The sequence below is a fragment of the Erinaceus europaeus genome, chromosome 10 (genome assembly GCF_950295315.1).
Source record: "Erinaceus europaeus chromosome 10, mEriEur2.1, whole genome shotgun sequence".
Classification (NCBI taxonomy): domain Eukaryota; kingdom Metazoa; phylum Chordata; class Mammalia; order Eulipotyphla; family Erinaceidae; genus Erinaceus; species Erinaceus europaeus.
The window spans coordinates 7,846,130-7,859,613 of NC_080171.1; the positions used below are offsets into that span (position 1 = coordinate 7,846,130).

The following is a 13,484-nucleotide window of genomic DNA, read 5'->3' on the forward strand; positions in this document are numbered from 1 at the left end:
AAGAAATAGATGCAGGATAATTAAACAAATACATATTATGTAGCTAATGTGTATTTGGTGCTGTGCCAGATACTGGGACACGTGGGTGAGAAAATCTGCACATTTGTTTTTTTTAATTATTTTTATTTGATAGAGAAACTGAGAGGGGAGGGAGAGATAGAGAAGGAGACAGAGAAACACCTGCAGCCCTGTTTCACCACTCATGAAGCTCTCCCCCTGCAGGTGAGACACAGGGGTTTGAACCTGGGACCTCACACACTGTAACATGAGTGCTTAACCAGGTGCACCAGCGCCTGACCCTGAAAAAGCACATTTGTAAAAGAGATGTCACATAGAAAATGCTGAAACGCCAGGGCACTGCTTCCCCTCTGCTTCGCTCCCCCACAGCCCTGCTGTCATTGCTGTTCTCACCACCTGACAACAAAGGTCTGTGTCCCCACCCCCATCGATAACCACTCTTGTTCTCCCATAGTCCTAGAAATAGGTTGACATGTTGTTTTTCACATTTGTATGTTCAACTCTCTGTGTTCTCCACATGAGTGACAGCATCCTGTAGCTGTCCTTCACCTCCTGACTGATTTCACTGAGCATCGTCTCCAATTCCACCCACTTCGTCGCAAAGGACACAATCATCCCTTTTTATTGCATAATACTCTGTTGAGTGTATGTCCCAGAACTTTTTTTATCCAGTCATCTGTCAAAAGTTGTTTCCGGGTTTTTGCTATTGTGAATAAAGCCTCTATGAAGATGGAGGTGCCTGTATCCTTTCAAAAAAAAAAAAAAAAAAGAAAGAAAATGCTGAATGTTGTGACAGTCAAATGATCAGGTTATTAAAACAGAAAAAATAATTTAAAAAAAGCATCAAGGAAGAGCATAGATAGCAATCTGGAGTAAGGGGAGAGGAAGAATTAAAAAAAAGCTCATGGCAATCATGCTGGGTCACATTTATCACAGCACCAATGTGATGTTTAAGACATTTCTTATTTCCCAGTATCACATTATTGAGAGCTAGTGACTTGCAGGATTGTTGTTGTCACAGGCGACATTTCCCCATTTCTCTGAGTCTTAGTGTATTCACCGTCAACCAAACTATCAACTTATTCTATCGGTTTGTTCTACAATCATAAATTTACATCTTCATCTTCCCCTTAGTACCCTTCTATGCCCTTCTGAGTCTCAGATCTGTTGCAGATTATAGTCCATTGGGGACTCACCTTCTATTGCTCTTGGCTTTGGTTTTTTAGCTTCCAACTATGAGTGAGATCATTCGGCATATTTTCTTCTTCCAACTTGTTTTGCTCAGCATGATTCCCTCTAGTTCCATCCATGCTGTAGCAAAGGAAAAAATGTTATAGGTTTTTTTTAAATTTTTTCTTAGTGATATAATAATGATAACAAAATGGTAAACTAGCAGAATTCCTACCACCATTGGACGTTTCCGTATTCTATGCCCTTCTGAGAGTATGAACCAAAATTCTTTATAGGGTAGAAAAGATGGGACATCTGGCTTCTATAATTGCTTCTCTGCTGGACAAGGATGTTGCCAGGTGGATCCATACCCCCTGCCTGTTTTTATCTTTCCGTAGTTGGGTAGGGCTCTGGAGAGGTGAGACTTCAGGACATATCGGTGAGGTCATCTGCCCAGGGAAGTCAGAATGGAATCCTAGTAGCATCTGCAACTTGGTACCTGAAAGGCAGTAAGATATAAAGCAGGACAAATTGTTTAATAAACAGGAACCCAATAGGAACAGAACAGATGAAATTAGGGGTCTTTGTGTGGGAAGAAGCTAGGAAGTCTATTTTAGGCATGTTCTAAGGGGCTCATGACTTCAGTAATTTTTGCCTGAGCCTGATAGGTGACATGCAGATGGACTAAAAATATTCTCTGGGAAGATGTGGTCAAAGTTTAGAATAGGGCTAGAAAGCTGGATTAAGGTAAAGAGTAGCTCCCAAACTTGAGGAAAGTATTTAAATACCATCGACTGTTGATCCCATCAGTCTGAGTTAGGGCAAATATATATTCCTATTTAGCACAGGAGCCTGTGTGACCTCCTGGTCCCTGTCATTCTAAGCTCTCAATCCATGGTCACAGCTGGGACATTCTAGGTTGCACTCATTTCACGACCCATTTTTCTCAAGTGGCAGAGTAGGCTGACCCAGCCTCCCCTCAGAGAGCGAGGCAGTCCCTGTCATTGCTGCTCTACAGTGAGGGCAAAGTCCTGGAAAGGCCCACAAGAGGCTTATGATGATGTTCCTGATGTGAGTGACCAGTGATGATGGAGAGAGAGAGGGATCTGTTAGAGGTCTAGGCCCATCATATCTATGTGGGAATCCAAGGATTCCCTGACTAGGGCCCCAGATGATGGGGTGATTTGGTATTGACCAAGAAGCCCATCCTGAATGTGAGCCAGTCTCTTGCCCTTATCCAGCTTTTGTAGTCTTCTCTTTACAGTTGTTTGTAGGTGTGAACTATTGCATTGTGTATATCAGGTAGAATTTCATTAATCACCCAGCTGTTGTTGGACACTTGAGTCATTTTCAAATGTTGGCTGTTAGACAAACAGCCATGCCACAAGCATGAGTGTGCTAAATAGGTATTTGAGGGCAGGTGTTTTCGTGTTCTTTGGATAGATGTCTATGAGAGGGATTTCTGGGTTACCTGATGGGTTTTTTTTTTAATATTTTCAGGAATCTCCAGACTATTTTCCACACGGGATGCAGTTATTTGCATTCCCGCCAGCAGCAGAGAAGCCATCCTTGCTCTCCCATCCTCAGCCAGAAGTGGTTTCTATCCATTTTGGATGTGGGTCATTCTCACAGGCTGAGGGAGCATCTCACTGCTGTTTTGGTTTGCATTCTTTCTCTCTCTTTCTTGATTTTTTTATTATCTTTGTTTATTTATTGGCTAGAGATGGCCAGAAATTGAGAGGGAAGAGGAAGAAAGAAAAAGAGACACCTGCAGCACTGCCTCACCATGCAAAGCTTTCCCCCTGCAAGTGGGGACCGGGGGCTTGAACCAGGATCCTTGCGCATTGTAACCTGTGCCCTCATCCAGGTGTGCTACCTCCCAGCAGCCTTGAATTGCATTTCTGTATTAATGCACAAAAGTTGTACAATCCAGCAGAAAGTATGGAGTCCTTATGTCATCAGATTTTCAGGCAGAGAGACGAGACACACTGGGCTTTAGTGCAGGAAGCAATGCTTATTAAGGTAGCAGATCCAGCCAGGCTCAAGTCCACAAAAGACTGGCCATGAACAGAATGGCCCTTGTGTTATCAACTTTCCCAATGGAACTCATAGCAATGCGTTGTTTTCGCCGGGCTGGCTTCACAGGCGGGTAACAGACGACCAGGGACTCATGGTTGAGCTGTAGGCAGTATCTCTTTATTCATGCAGGACGCAGCACAATCTAAACCGAGCTAATCTAAACTCAAGGTAGTGTAAAACTCACAATGCTGTCTTTATATATACTTGCCAAGTAGGGTGGAAACAGGATGTGACATAGAGAGGGTGGAGAGAAAAGTGACTGGTGAAAGTCAGAGTGTGACAAGGAGGGGGCGGAGCAGGCGAGAATCCTATCACTGAACCACCAATGCCCTGGGGGGAGGGTGGTGCTTGTTAACAGCGGTTATGTAAATAGAATGAAGTGGTTATGTAAATAGAATAGTGTTAAGCAGGGGGGATTTAAACCAAATGAAACAGAAGGGGTCTCATGCATACCAGCAACAATGCACTTAGCACACTACTTTTTCTTTTGTATATACAGAGAGTACAACTTGATTGGGTAATCAGCAGACTCTTGGGCACAAGTAGAAGAGTCTAAGGCCATTCTGATTTCAGCAGCAGAGACCCTGCTTATGCTGGGAGGAGGAAGAAGATTGCTTCCAACGGTATGTTTCTTTCTTTCATTTTTTTTTAATGACTCCAGTGGTTTATTTGCTTTTTTCTTTTCTTGACTTTTTTCTTATTAGGAATAGTTTCTCACCACTCCCGTCACCAAAGGTTTGTTAATAGGGTTCTCACCTCCTTAATAGCCACTATAGTTTGCCCATAGCCTTCGACATAGGCTAAAATACTGTTTTTTTTCACATCAGCGTACACATCTCTATAGTCTGCACATGAGTGAAACCATTCTGTCCTTGTCCTTCACCTCCTTACTTGCCTCACTAAGTATAATCATCTCCAGTTCCATCCATTTTACCCCAAAGAGCACAACGTCACAGTTTTTATCGTTGAGTAGTGTTCCATTGAGTATATGCCCTAGAATTCTTTTAGCCAGTCATCTGCCAAAGGGTATTTTAATTTTTAAATTTTTGCTGTTGTGAAAAGAGAAAGAAGTGGAAGGGAAGAAAGTGTACATGTGAAGGCAATAGAACTTCTCTAGTTATACTATTGGGAAATGCTTCTGCTGTTTCATTCATTTTTTTAAACATGTGAATATATACTTACATTTACACAGAACTTTTAGCAGACTGTCTTCTAATTTTTATGTATTTTTCACCACTCCTATCACCAAAGGCCCAATGTCCCTACCCCACCCTCACAGATAACCATTCTAGTTCTCCCATAGTACTAGATATAAGTTGACTTTCCCCCACATTCATATGTTCAATTCTCTGTATTCTGCATCTGAGTGAAGCCATTCTGTAGCTGTCCTTCACCTCCTGACTTGCTTCACTGCGTATCATCAACCCACCCACTTTATCCCAAAGGACAAAATATCATCTTTTTTATTGCTGAATAATCCTCTGTTGAGTATATATCCCAGAACCTTTTTTAAAAAATATTTATTTATTCCCTTTTGTTGCCCTTATTGTTTTATTGTCATAGTTATGACTGATGTCATTGTTGTTGGATAGGACAGAGAGAAATGGAGAGAGGAGGGGAAGACAGAGAGGGGGAGAGAAAGATAGACAGCAGTAGACCTGCTTCATCACCTGTGAAGGGACTCTCCTACAGGTGAGGAGCTGGGGGCTCAAACAGGGATCCTTTGACCTTCAGGCATTTCTCAGACAAGTATCACTAATTCCTTGATTGTAATGAGCAAAATTATATTCCTCCATGAGGATCATTTCTGGAACCATCCATTCCACCCTGGTTCCATGGCTGCCAGTTCTTAGCAACATCGATATTCGTCGGGATGCGACATCATCTAAGTTCATTTCCCACGTCTACGCTCGACCAGACCTGCCAATATACGCAGATATCTTCACCCACCCTGTCCAACGCTTGACGTCTCGTCACCCAATCTGGTCCCCTACGCCTACACTGAACTTCTCTGTTCCAGACACTTGGAAACAGAGTTGGCAGTCAGCTGAGGTCAAGAACAAACACCTCATCACAGACCCCTGCGAGCGTCAACCCGGCTTTGACCTAGCATGTTATGATCGGGCCCTCCTCAATCGCTATCGAACAGGCCATGGCTGGTGCGCCGCTATGTTCCATCGCTGGGGAGCCAGAGACGACCCGAACTGCCCCTGCGGCTACAGACAGACTATGACCCACATAGTCAACGACTGCCACCTCTCCAGATTCAAAGGAGGTCTCAAAACTTTACATCAGGCTCAACCTGACGCTGTTGACTGGCTACGGAAGAAGGGCAAACACTAGAAGAAGACTGTGCAGAAATTCTTTCACTTTGATGTAATCCCAGCATTCCTTCCTTCATCCCTTCCTTCCTTCCTTTCATCCTTCCTTCCTTCCTCCCTTCCACTTTCCCTCCTTTCCCCTCTCTCTTTGTTCTTCCTTCCTTTTTTTTCTTCCTTTGCTGTAAGGCTCAAGTTTCTACCCAACTGCACAAACATCATCAACGGCACAAAAATGTAACCCTAACCCCACCCTCAAGTTCTCTTAGTGGTTGTGCCTGTTCATACCATGAACTTGTAGAGTGAGACGTAGTTTCATGGCTAGCTCAGCACTTCCCATGTGACAATGAGTTAATTACTGAAACCTAATGAATTCTGTTTTCCTCATTTGCAGAGTAAAAATAATACAGTTAGAGAAGCTAAATGTAAATGAAATCACATAAAGCCACACATGCACACGTAGTAGGTACACAGTAAAATGCAATTGCTGGTCAATTTGATTTCCTGTGAGTGGAAATAGAAGGTTCACAGTGAGTAGAATCACTACATCTCTAATCATTTGTTTCTTGGCATTGCATTTTTCAGCACTTTAGTTGACATTCATGTCAGCCTGGAAATTCCTGTCTCGTCTTTACTTTCAACAATGAGAGAAATGCTAGCATGCAAAATTGACTCAGTCTGGGCTCTCTATCTCATCTCGAGCAATGTGAATCGAGCATTTAAAACTTTCATTGTCTCCATTTCTCCTCCTCCTCCTCCTCCTCTTCCTCCTCCTCCTCCACCTCCTCCTTCTTCTTCTTCTTCGTCTTCTTTTTTAAGTGACTAAACCTTTTCTACTTTTCCATCTTCAGAACACTTACTTTCTTTCAAACAGATACTTTGAAAGGCACTATATCGCCAAGTATTTGTTTCCTTAAAGTTCACACATCAAATACAAATAAGTATGTACAGAAAAGACTCTCATCAGTACAAGTCAGTGTTATCATACAGAATCAGAATTTTTTTTGGCAAAATCAGTAACAAGTAGAAATTTATATTCATAATAAGAACAGAAGGGAAGACATAAAATAGAGCTTGGACTGGAATTGGTGTATTGCACCAAAGGAAAGGACCCTGCGGTGTATTCAGACCCTGGAATATGTAGGTGGAGGAGGACCTAGGTGGGGGAGTAGGGTGTTATGCAGAAAACTGAGAAATGTTACACATGGACCAACGATGACATTTCACTGTCCACTGCAAACCATTCATCCCCCCAATAAAGAAAATATAATTAAAAAATAAAAGAAATTTATTTTCATAAGTTAGTGGAAAAGCCACCTCTTTCAGTCTTTGCCCCCGCTGCCACCTTTCAAGCCTCATAATGGGAGAAACCACGACAGACCTAGATCATTTCTAAAGCTTAAGATTGGAAGTTCATTAAAAATCACAAACACAAACCAGGTGCATTTTCTCTTAATCTGCCTCTGCAATAATTTGAAGCTGTCCCTCAATCTTCAGTCATATCAGTAAAGAGTGTTTTGTGTTTTTCAATGTTGTTGAGAAAAATTAAGAGCAATTTTTGGGTAGTCGGGTTTAAAGTAATTCTATCTGCTTTACCTCCAGGCTTCTATCCTAGTGAACTAAATGATCAAATGGCCCTAATTAATGCACTTTGCATGACTTTCTTAGAGACTTACATGACTACAAATATTTCTCTTCAAGTTTTGGTGGGGTTTGATCCTGAAAAACCCATGGTGAATTGAAAATGTCAAGTTTCAAATGCGTTTACTGTACCTAGGCAACAGAACACAGGCTAGCCTGATGTGCCTAAACAGACTTCACCAGCTGTTGAGACTTATCTGACACAAGTCCTGTGTTACAATAAAAACCTTCATCACTTTAAGCTAATTTATTAAATTCTAAACTGAAAATCAGGAACCCATTATAGAGTACCCAAGGCTGAGGCTGACCTTCACAGTCACATGGGAGTGAAAAGCTGTAGCCACTGTTGCCACCCAGATTCACAACAGAATATGACGATGACCATATTATAAATAGCCCAGAAAGTGATCCAAATCTGAAAGTTAAAAGTTGAGGCAGTCGGGTGGTGGTGCAGTGGGTTAAGCGCATGTGGCCCAAAGCGCAAGGACCGGCATAAGGATCCCGGTTCGAGCCCCCTGCTCCCCACCTGCAGGAGAGTCTCTTCACAGGCAGTAAAGCAGGTCTGCAGGTGTCTATCTTTCTCTCCCCCTCTCTGTCTTCCCTTCTGCTCTCCATTTCTCTCTGTCCTATCCAACAATGATGACATCAATAACAGCAACAATAATAACTACAACAATAATAATAAAAAAGGGCAATAAAAGGGGATAAATAAATAGATTTTTTTAAAAAGTTAAAAAATCCTGAGTCAAGCCACCCCAAGTCAGGAACCATCTGTAATATTATTAGTACTCGATATATATATTCTCCTCTAAAGTAATTTAGAAAGTCTCCTATTTTTTCTCCACGTTTATTTCAGTGGATAACATAACTACACATATACCAGGTATCTCTTTCCCTCCAACTCAGTCTTGCATTTGTGCTCGGAGAACAACAGTCTCTCTAGAAGGAATACGCAGATCATGGTTTTGTGATACATAAAGCACACTGATTCATTACTTAGAATGATCCATGAACAATATGGACAATTTTATGTATTTTAAATTTCTTTTTTTTAAATTTTTATTTATTTTCCCTTTGTTGCCCTTGTTGTTTAACATTGTTGTGGTTATTCATGTCATTGTTGTTGGATAGGACAGAGAGAAATGGAGAGAGGAGGGGAAGACAGAGAGGAGGAGAGAAAGGCAGACATCTGCAGACCTGCTTCACCGCTTGTGAAGCGACTCCCCTGCAGGTGGGGAGCCGGGGATTTGAACCGGGATCCTTATGCTGGTCCTTGCGCTTTGCACTACATGTGCTTAACCTGCTGCGCCACCACCCGACTCCGGTATTTTAAATTTCTAAAGTGACATCTCTCACACTTCTATTTTGTCCTTTTGAAACTAGTGTTTTCATCTTTGTGCTTTTGAGTTTTATCCAGACTGCTACTTGTTTCTTTAGATTGAAATCTTGCTCTGTTGTATGAATTTATTACAGGTTTTTTTTTTTTTTCATTCCAACAGGTGTGGGTATTCTATTGGTTTTTTTATTCCCACACAAACAGAGTCCTAGTGCACTGGCTTCATCAGGCAGACCAGTCCTAACATTGGTTGAGGTAAAGCTCAAACCAAGAATTCCAATGTTCTCATTGTTGCGTACTATTATTTTATTGCCTTCATTCAGTTCTGTTGCAGCACAGAGACAAGAAAATGCGGGTTTTTTCCATATACATTTAACTCCTAGAATGTTGACAAAAAATTATTGAGTATGTTCTTTTTTTTTTTTTAATAAAGGGCAAGGAAGAAAAGGCTTTACTCCAGATACTTGTCAAAGAAATGGATGTGTATGGGAATGAAGAGTAAGAATGGCCTAGAACAGGCAGTGGCACACCTGGTTAAGTACACACATTACAGTGCCTCTGGCCCCCACCTGTACGGAGACATTTTCCGAGTGGTGAAGCAGGGCTGCAGGTGTCTGTCTCATTCCCTCTCTGTCTCCTCCTCCCTCCCTTCTCAATTTCTCTCTGTCTCTATTAAATAATAAATAAATATATATACTTTTTTATTTTTTATTTTTATTATTTTTGTTATTTAAGAAAGGATAAATTAACAAAACCATAGGGTGGGAGAGGTACAACTCCACACAATTCCCACCACCCAATCTCCATATCCCACCCCCTCCCCTGATAGCTTTCCCATTCTCTGTCCCTCTGGGAGCATGGACCCAGGGTCATTGTGGGTTGCAGAAGGTGGAAGGTCTGGCTTCTGTAATTGCTTCCCCGCTGAACATGCTTCACTTCAGACTGTGTCCAGAGACTTCACATGTGGAATGACAACCCTTCAACTTCATTATTCAGGTGAGTCCTTTCCTTTCATAGTATACTCTAATTCCATCCCAGGTGGTTCACTTTCTAACAAAGTCCCAAAACCCAGATATACACCAGTTTCTGTGAGAGAGAGCATATGTTCACACGTATCCATAAACTATTGCAAAATATATACCTGAAAGCAAAAGTACACTAGAGTTTGCAGTGAGTACCCCCCTAACACTTCCTCTCCACTATTCCAAGCTTTGGGTCCATGATTGCTCCATAAATATATTTTTATAAATAAAAAAGAATGGCCTAGTGATTCTCTAAGTTACTCCCTGCAACTTTGCATAACTTGAATCAGCTACGATATTGAATAATTATAAAATATAATCATCATTATTTAGCGTAATTACTTTGCAACTCCTGGCAATTGCAGTCCTAAAACCCTCTCATCCTAACCTGTCTTTCACTGTAACACTTGGCTTTTTTCATGTGATTTTAAATCTGAGGTTTTTTTGTAAGTATACCATTGTTGAGATTAGATATAGTATATAGTGTATTTGGACTTTTTAAAAAATAATATTAATCTTATTGAAAGGATTGTTAATGATTTGATCATTAAGAAAATGACTTTCATATTTATCACCTGCAGTTATTTATTCAAAACTGAGTCTACTGATAAACTTTGATTCTCAGGAATTTAAATTTAGGTTAGTAACCCTAGTTAACCAGGTGGACAGCTACAAGAATTGGTGAACACTGCTCATTCTTGACTGAAAATGAACAAAACAAAAAAAAAGGAAGGAAGGAAGGAAAGAAGGAAGGAAGAAATAAATCCTGGCAGAACAATTATTTAAAAGTTCTGATTTCTACATATTTTTATTCATCATCTATTAGATAGAGATAGGGAGGAAATGAGACGAGAGGGAAGATAGAGAAAGACCTACAGCACTGCTTCACCACTCAGGATGCCCCTTCCTCCACTGATGGGGCCTGAGGGCTTGAAAGCGGGGGCTTGTGTATTGTAGCAGGTACACTCTAGTGAGTGAGCCACTGCCCAGACCCTGTGATTTCTGTGTATTGTAATCACAAGAACTGTATAGGTTAGCGAGAAAACTCATCTGGGAGTGCAACTACTTTGCTGTGAGCTCAGTCCCAGCTCTCACCACCTTGCCGGAAGCTTTGGTGTCTTAATGCCTTTCCTTTGCTCTCTATCTGAAAAAGCCATTTCCAGAGTGATGAAACCCCAACAACAATAAAAATGATTGTGCAAACATTATGTTTATCAGAAAATAATAATCCAAATTCCAGTACTAAAGTAGAACATAAGCTGGGGTCAGGGAGGTGACTCAGAAGTAGAAGCAATCAGGCCTTGTAGACAGGAAGCCCTGGGTTATAACCCATTGCTGCCTTAAAACAAGAAAGACAAAAGCAAACTCAGCTATGCACTGCTTTGCCATGTATGTGACCCAGGTACAAATCTGCCCCCCCCCATTGAAGGTAATTTTGGTGTTGTGGTCATTCTCTCATATGCTCCCTCTTTCTCTCTCTCCCATCCCCACTTATTCTTTTCTGAAAGCAGTTGCCTAGTAGTAAAGCCCCAGATTTGAAAAACAAAAAGCTAACAGAACATATTGGTGAAATGGTGCTGTAGTCTGTCTCTGTCTCTCTCTCTCTCTCTCACACACGCACACACACACACACAGCCTTGAATCTAAAATAACAATTACCAATACAGTTGATATAAACACATAATAAATAGTGTTTGTATTAATTAATCTACATTTGCCTGTGTTATGATTAGCCTAAATAAAAGATTTTGTCTAATGTCATCTGTATTGTTTCTAAGCCCATAAATAGAGTTCTTGACTGGCAAGATCACTCACCTGGATAGAGCACCCACTCTGTCATGACCACAACCCAGGTTCCAGCCCGGCTCTCCCATCACACTGGAGGAAGCTTCAGTGCTACATTTTCTTTGTCTCTTACTCTGTCTTTCTCTGAAAAGAAAAAAAAGTTCGAGGGATGCTCTAGTGACAACAAGAAAACTGAGTCATTTCCTGGTGTACGTCCTCAGAGCAGAATATTCTTGTTTCTATTCTTGTTTCATTATGAAAACCTACTACTAGGTTTCCAAAGAGAAGTATTCCTCTCAAATGTTCTGCACGAGTCATCAGAACTAACTGCTGCTGTGACTGCTGGTCTGGCCTGGACTGGCCTGTCACAGCAGACCTTTTTTTCTGTACATTTTTCTGATGAGAGGATGACTTTTCTTGACTCATCTAAGAGTAGACATTTCTCATTTCTAGCCAGAACCTAAGCAAGGTCTCTTGTCATAGAGAATGCCCAGGGTTTGCTGTGTTGCTCCACCTTACTTTCCAGGGCATGGTCTCAGAAGTAAGTTAACTGGGGAGTCGGGCGGTCACGCAGCAGGTTAAGTGTAGGTGGCACAAAGCACAAGGACCAGCATAAGGATCCCGGTTCGAGCCCCCAGCTCCCCACCTGCAGAGGAGTCGCTTCACAAGCAGTGAAGCAGGTCTGCAGGTGTCTATCTTTCTCTCCCCTCTCTGTCTCCCCCTCCTCTCTCCATTTCTCTCTGTCCTATCCAACAATGATGACATCAATAACTACAACAATAAAACAAGGGCAACAAAAGGGAATAAATAAATAAATATTTTTAAAAATTAGTGATGTCCTCACTTTAAAATAAACTTTAAAAAAGAAGTAAGTTAACTAAAATACTTTTATTCGACTATGCAACATAGCTTCCCAAACATTCTGTACCTCTCCTGATTTATAGAGTACTCAAACCTATATCATTACTGTTCTCTCTATGAGCCTACCTTCCAGAGTCAGGAAACCTTGGCAACTCTGAAGCATGGCCATAACCTTTGCTCTTCTTAGCACCACCATTACATGTGCAAAATGATCATTGCAAGTGCACTGGGAAAGGGTTTCTCCCTCGAATAGCAAACAGGCTGGAAATAACTACTTAAGGATTCATTTAATTATTGATATTTGACAAATATGTGCTATGTGTATTTAAAACATGCAATTTCTTCACCCAATGCTTATATTCTTCTCAATATTTAAATAGACAAATACTACCTAGTGGGAGTAGATAGCATAATGGTTATCCAAAAAGACTCTCATGCCTGAGGCTCCAAGGTCTCAGGTTCAGTCCCCTGCACCACCATAAACCAGAGCTGAGCAGTGATCAGGTTAAAAAAAAAAAGGCAAGGAGCCTGGTGGTGGTGCCCGTGGTTGAGTCCACATATTACAATGTGAAGGACCTGGGTTTGAGCCCCGGGTCCCTACCCGCAGGGCAAAAGCTTTGTGAGTGGTGAAGTATGTCTGCAGGTGTCTCTCTGTCTCTCTCCCTCTCTATCTTCTCCTACCCTCTCAATTTCTGGCTGTCTCTATCCAATAAAGAAAGATAATTAAAAAATTCAAAAGAATTTTAAAAAGGAGGAACAACAGGAGAAAGTCATTTATATAGAGGGAAAGGTGGGTGAATATTAAGTGAAATAAGTCAGACACAATGATTCTGGATGGACATATTTATATAGCATTAAAAAAAAAAGCTATCTTGAGCAGATGCTGACTGAAGATGCATTCAAATAGTCCCAAGATACTGGAAAAATTCAAAAGCTTCATTTGGATGATGGTTACATGGTTGTATATACATACATTAAATATTCAGTTTGTTATACACTTCACTCTTACATGTCAACAGATTGAGTGGTTCCAAATAGAGCAGCATGGGATCCAGAAAATTTAACTACTCACATAACATAACCTTTGACCATAGAAAAACAATGCCCAAGCAAACAGAGTGAATGTATGTCATGACTCAGATAACTGCTATTCAGAGAAGACAGAAGCTCTAGGCAGATGTGACAGTAATTTTAGCTTTAAAAGCTATCCTTTATGCGGTTGCTCAGATTTTATACCAGCTGATAATTTTCTCA

General features: G+C 41.1%; 1 long non-coding RNA gene across 1 annotated transcript; it reads right to left on the bottom strand.

The window, feature by feature from the left end:
- Positions 1-565: 565 nt before the first annotated feature.
- LOC132540702 (uncharacterized) lies at positions 566-11,491 on the bottom strand. Its single transcript, XR_009551866.1, has 3 exons — positions 11,400-11,491; positions 1,560-1,687; positions 566-1,329 (listed from the first exon to the last, which is right to left on the bottom strand). It is a non-coding gene; the product is annotated as an uncharacterized LOC132540702 (long non-coding RNA).
- Positions 11,492-13,484: the final 1,993 nt, after the last annotated feature.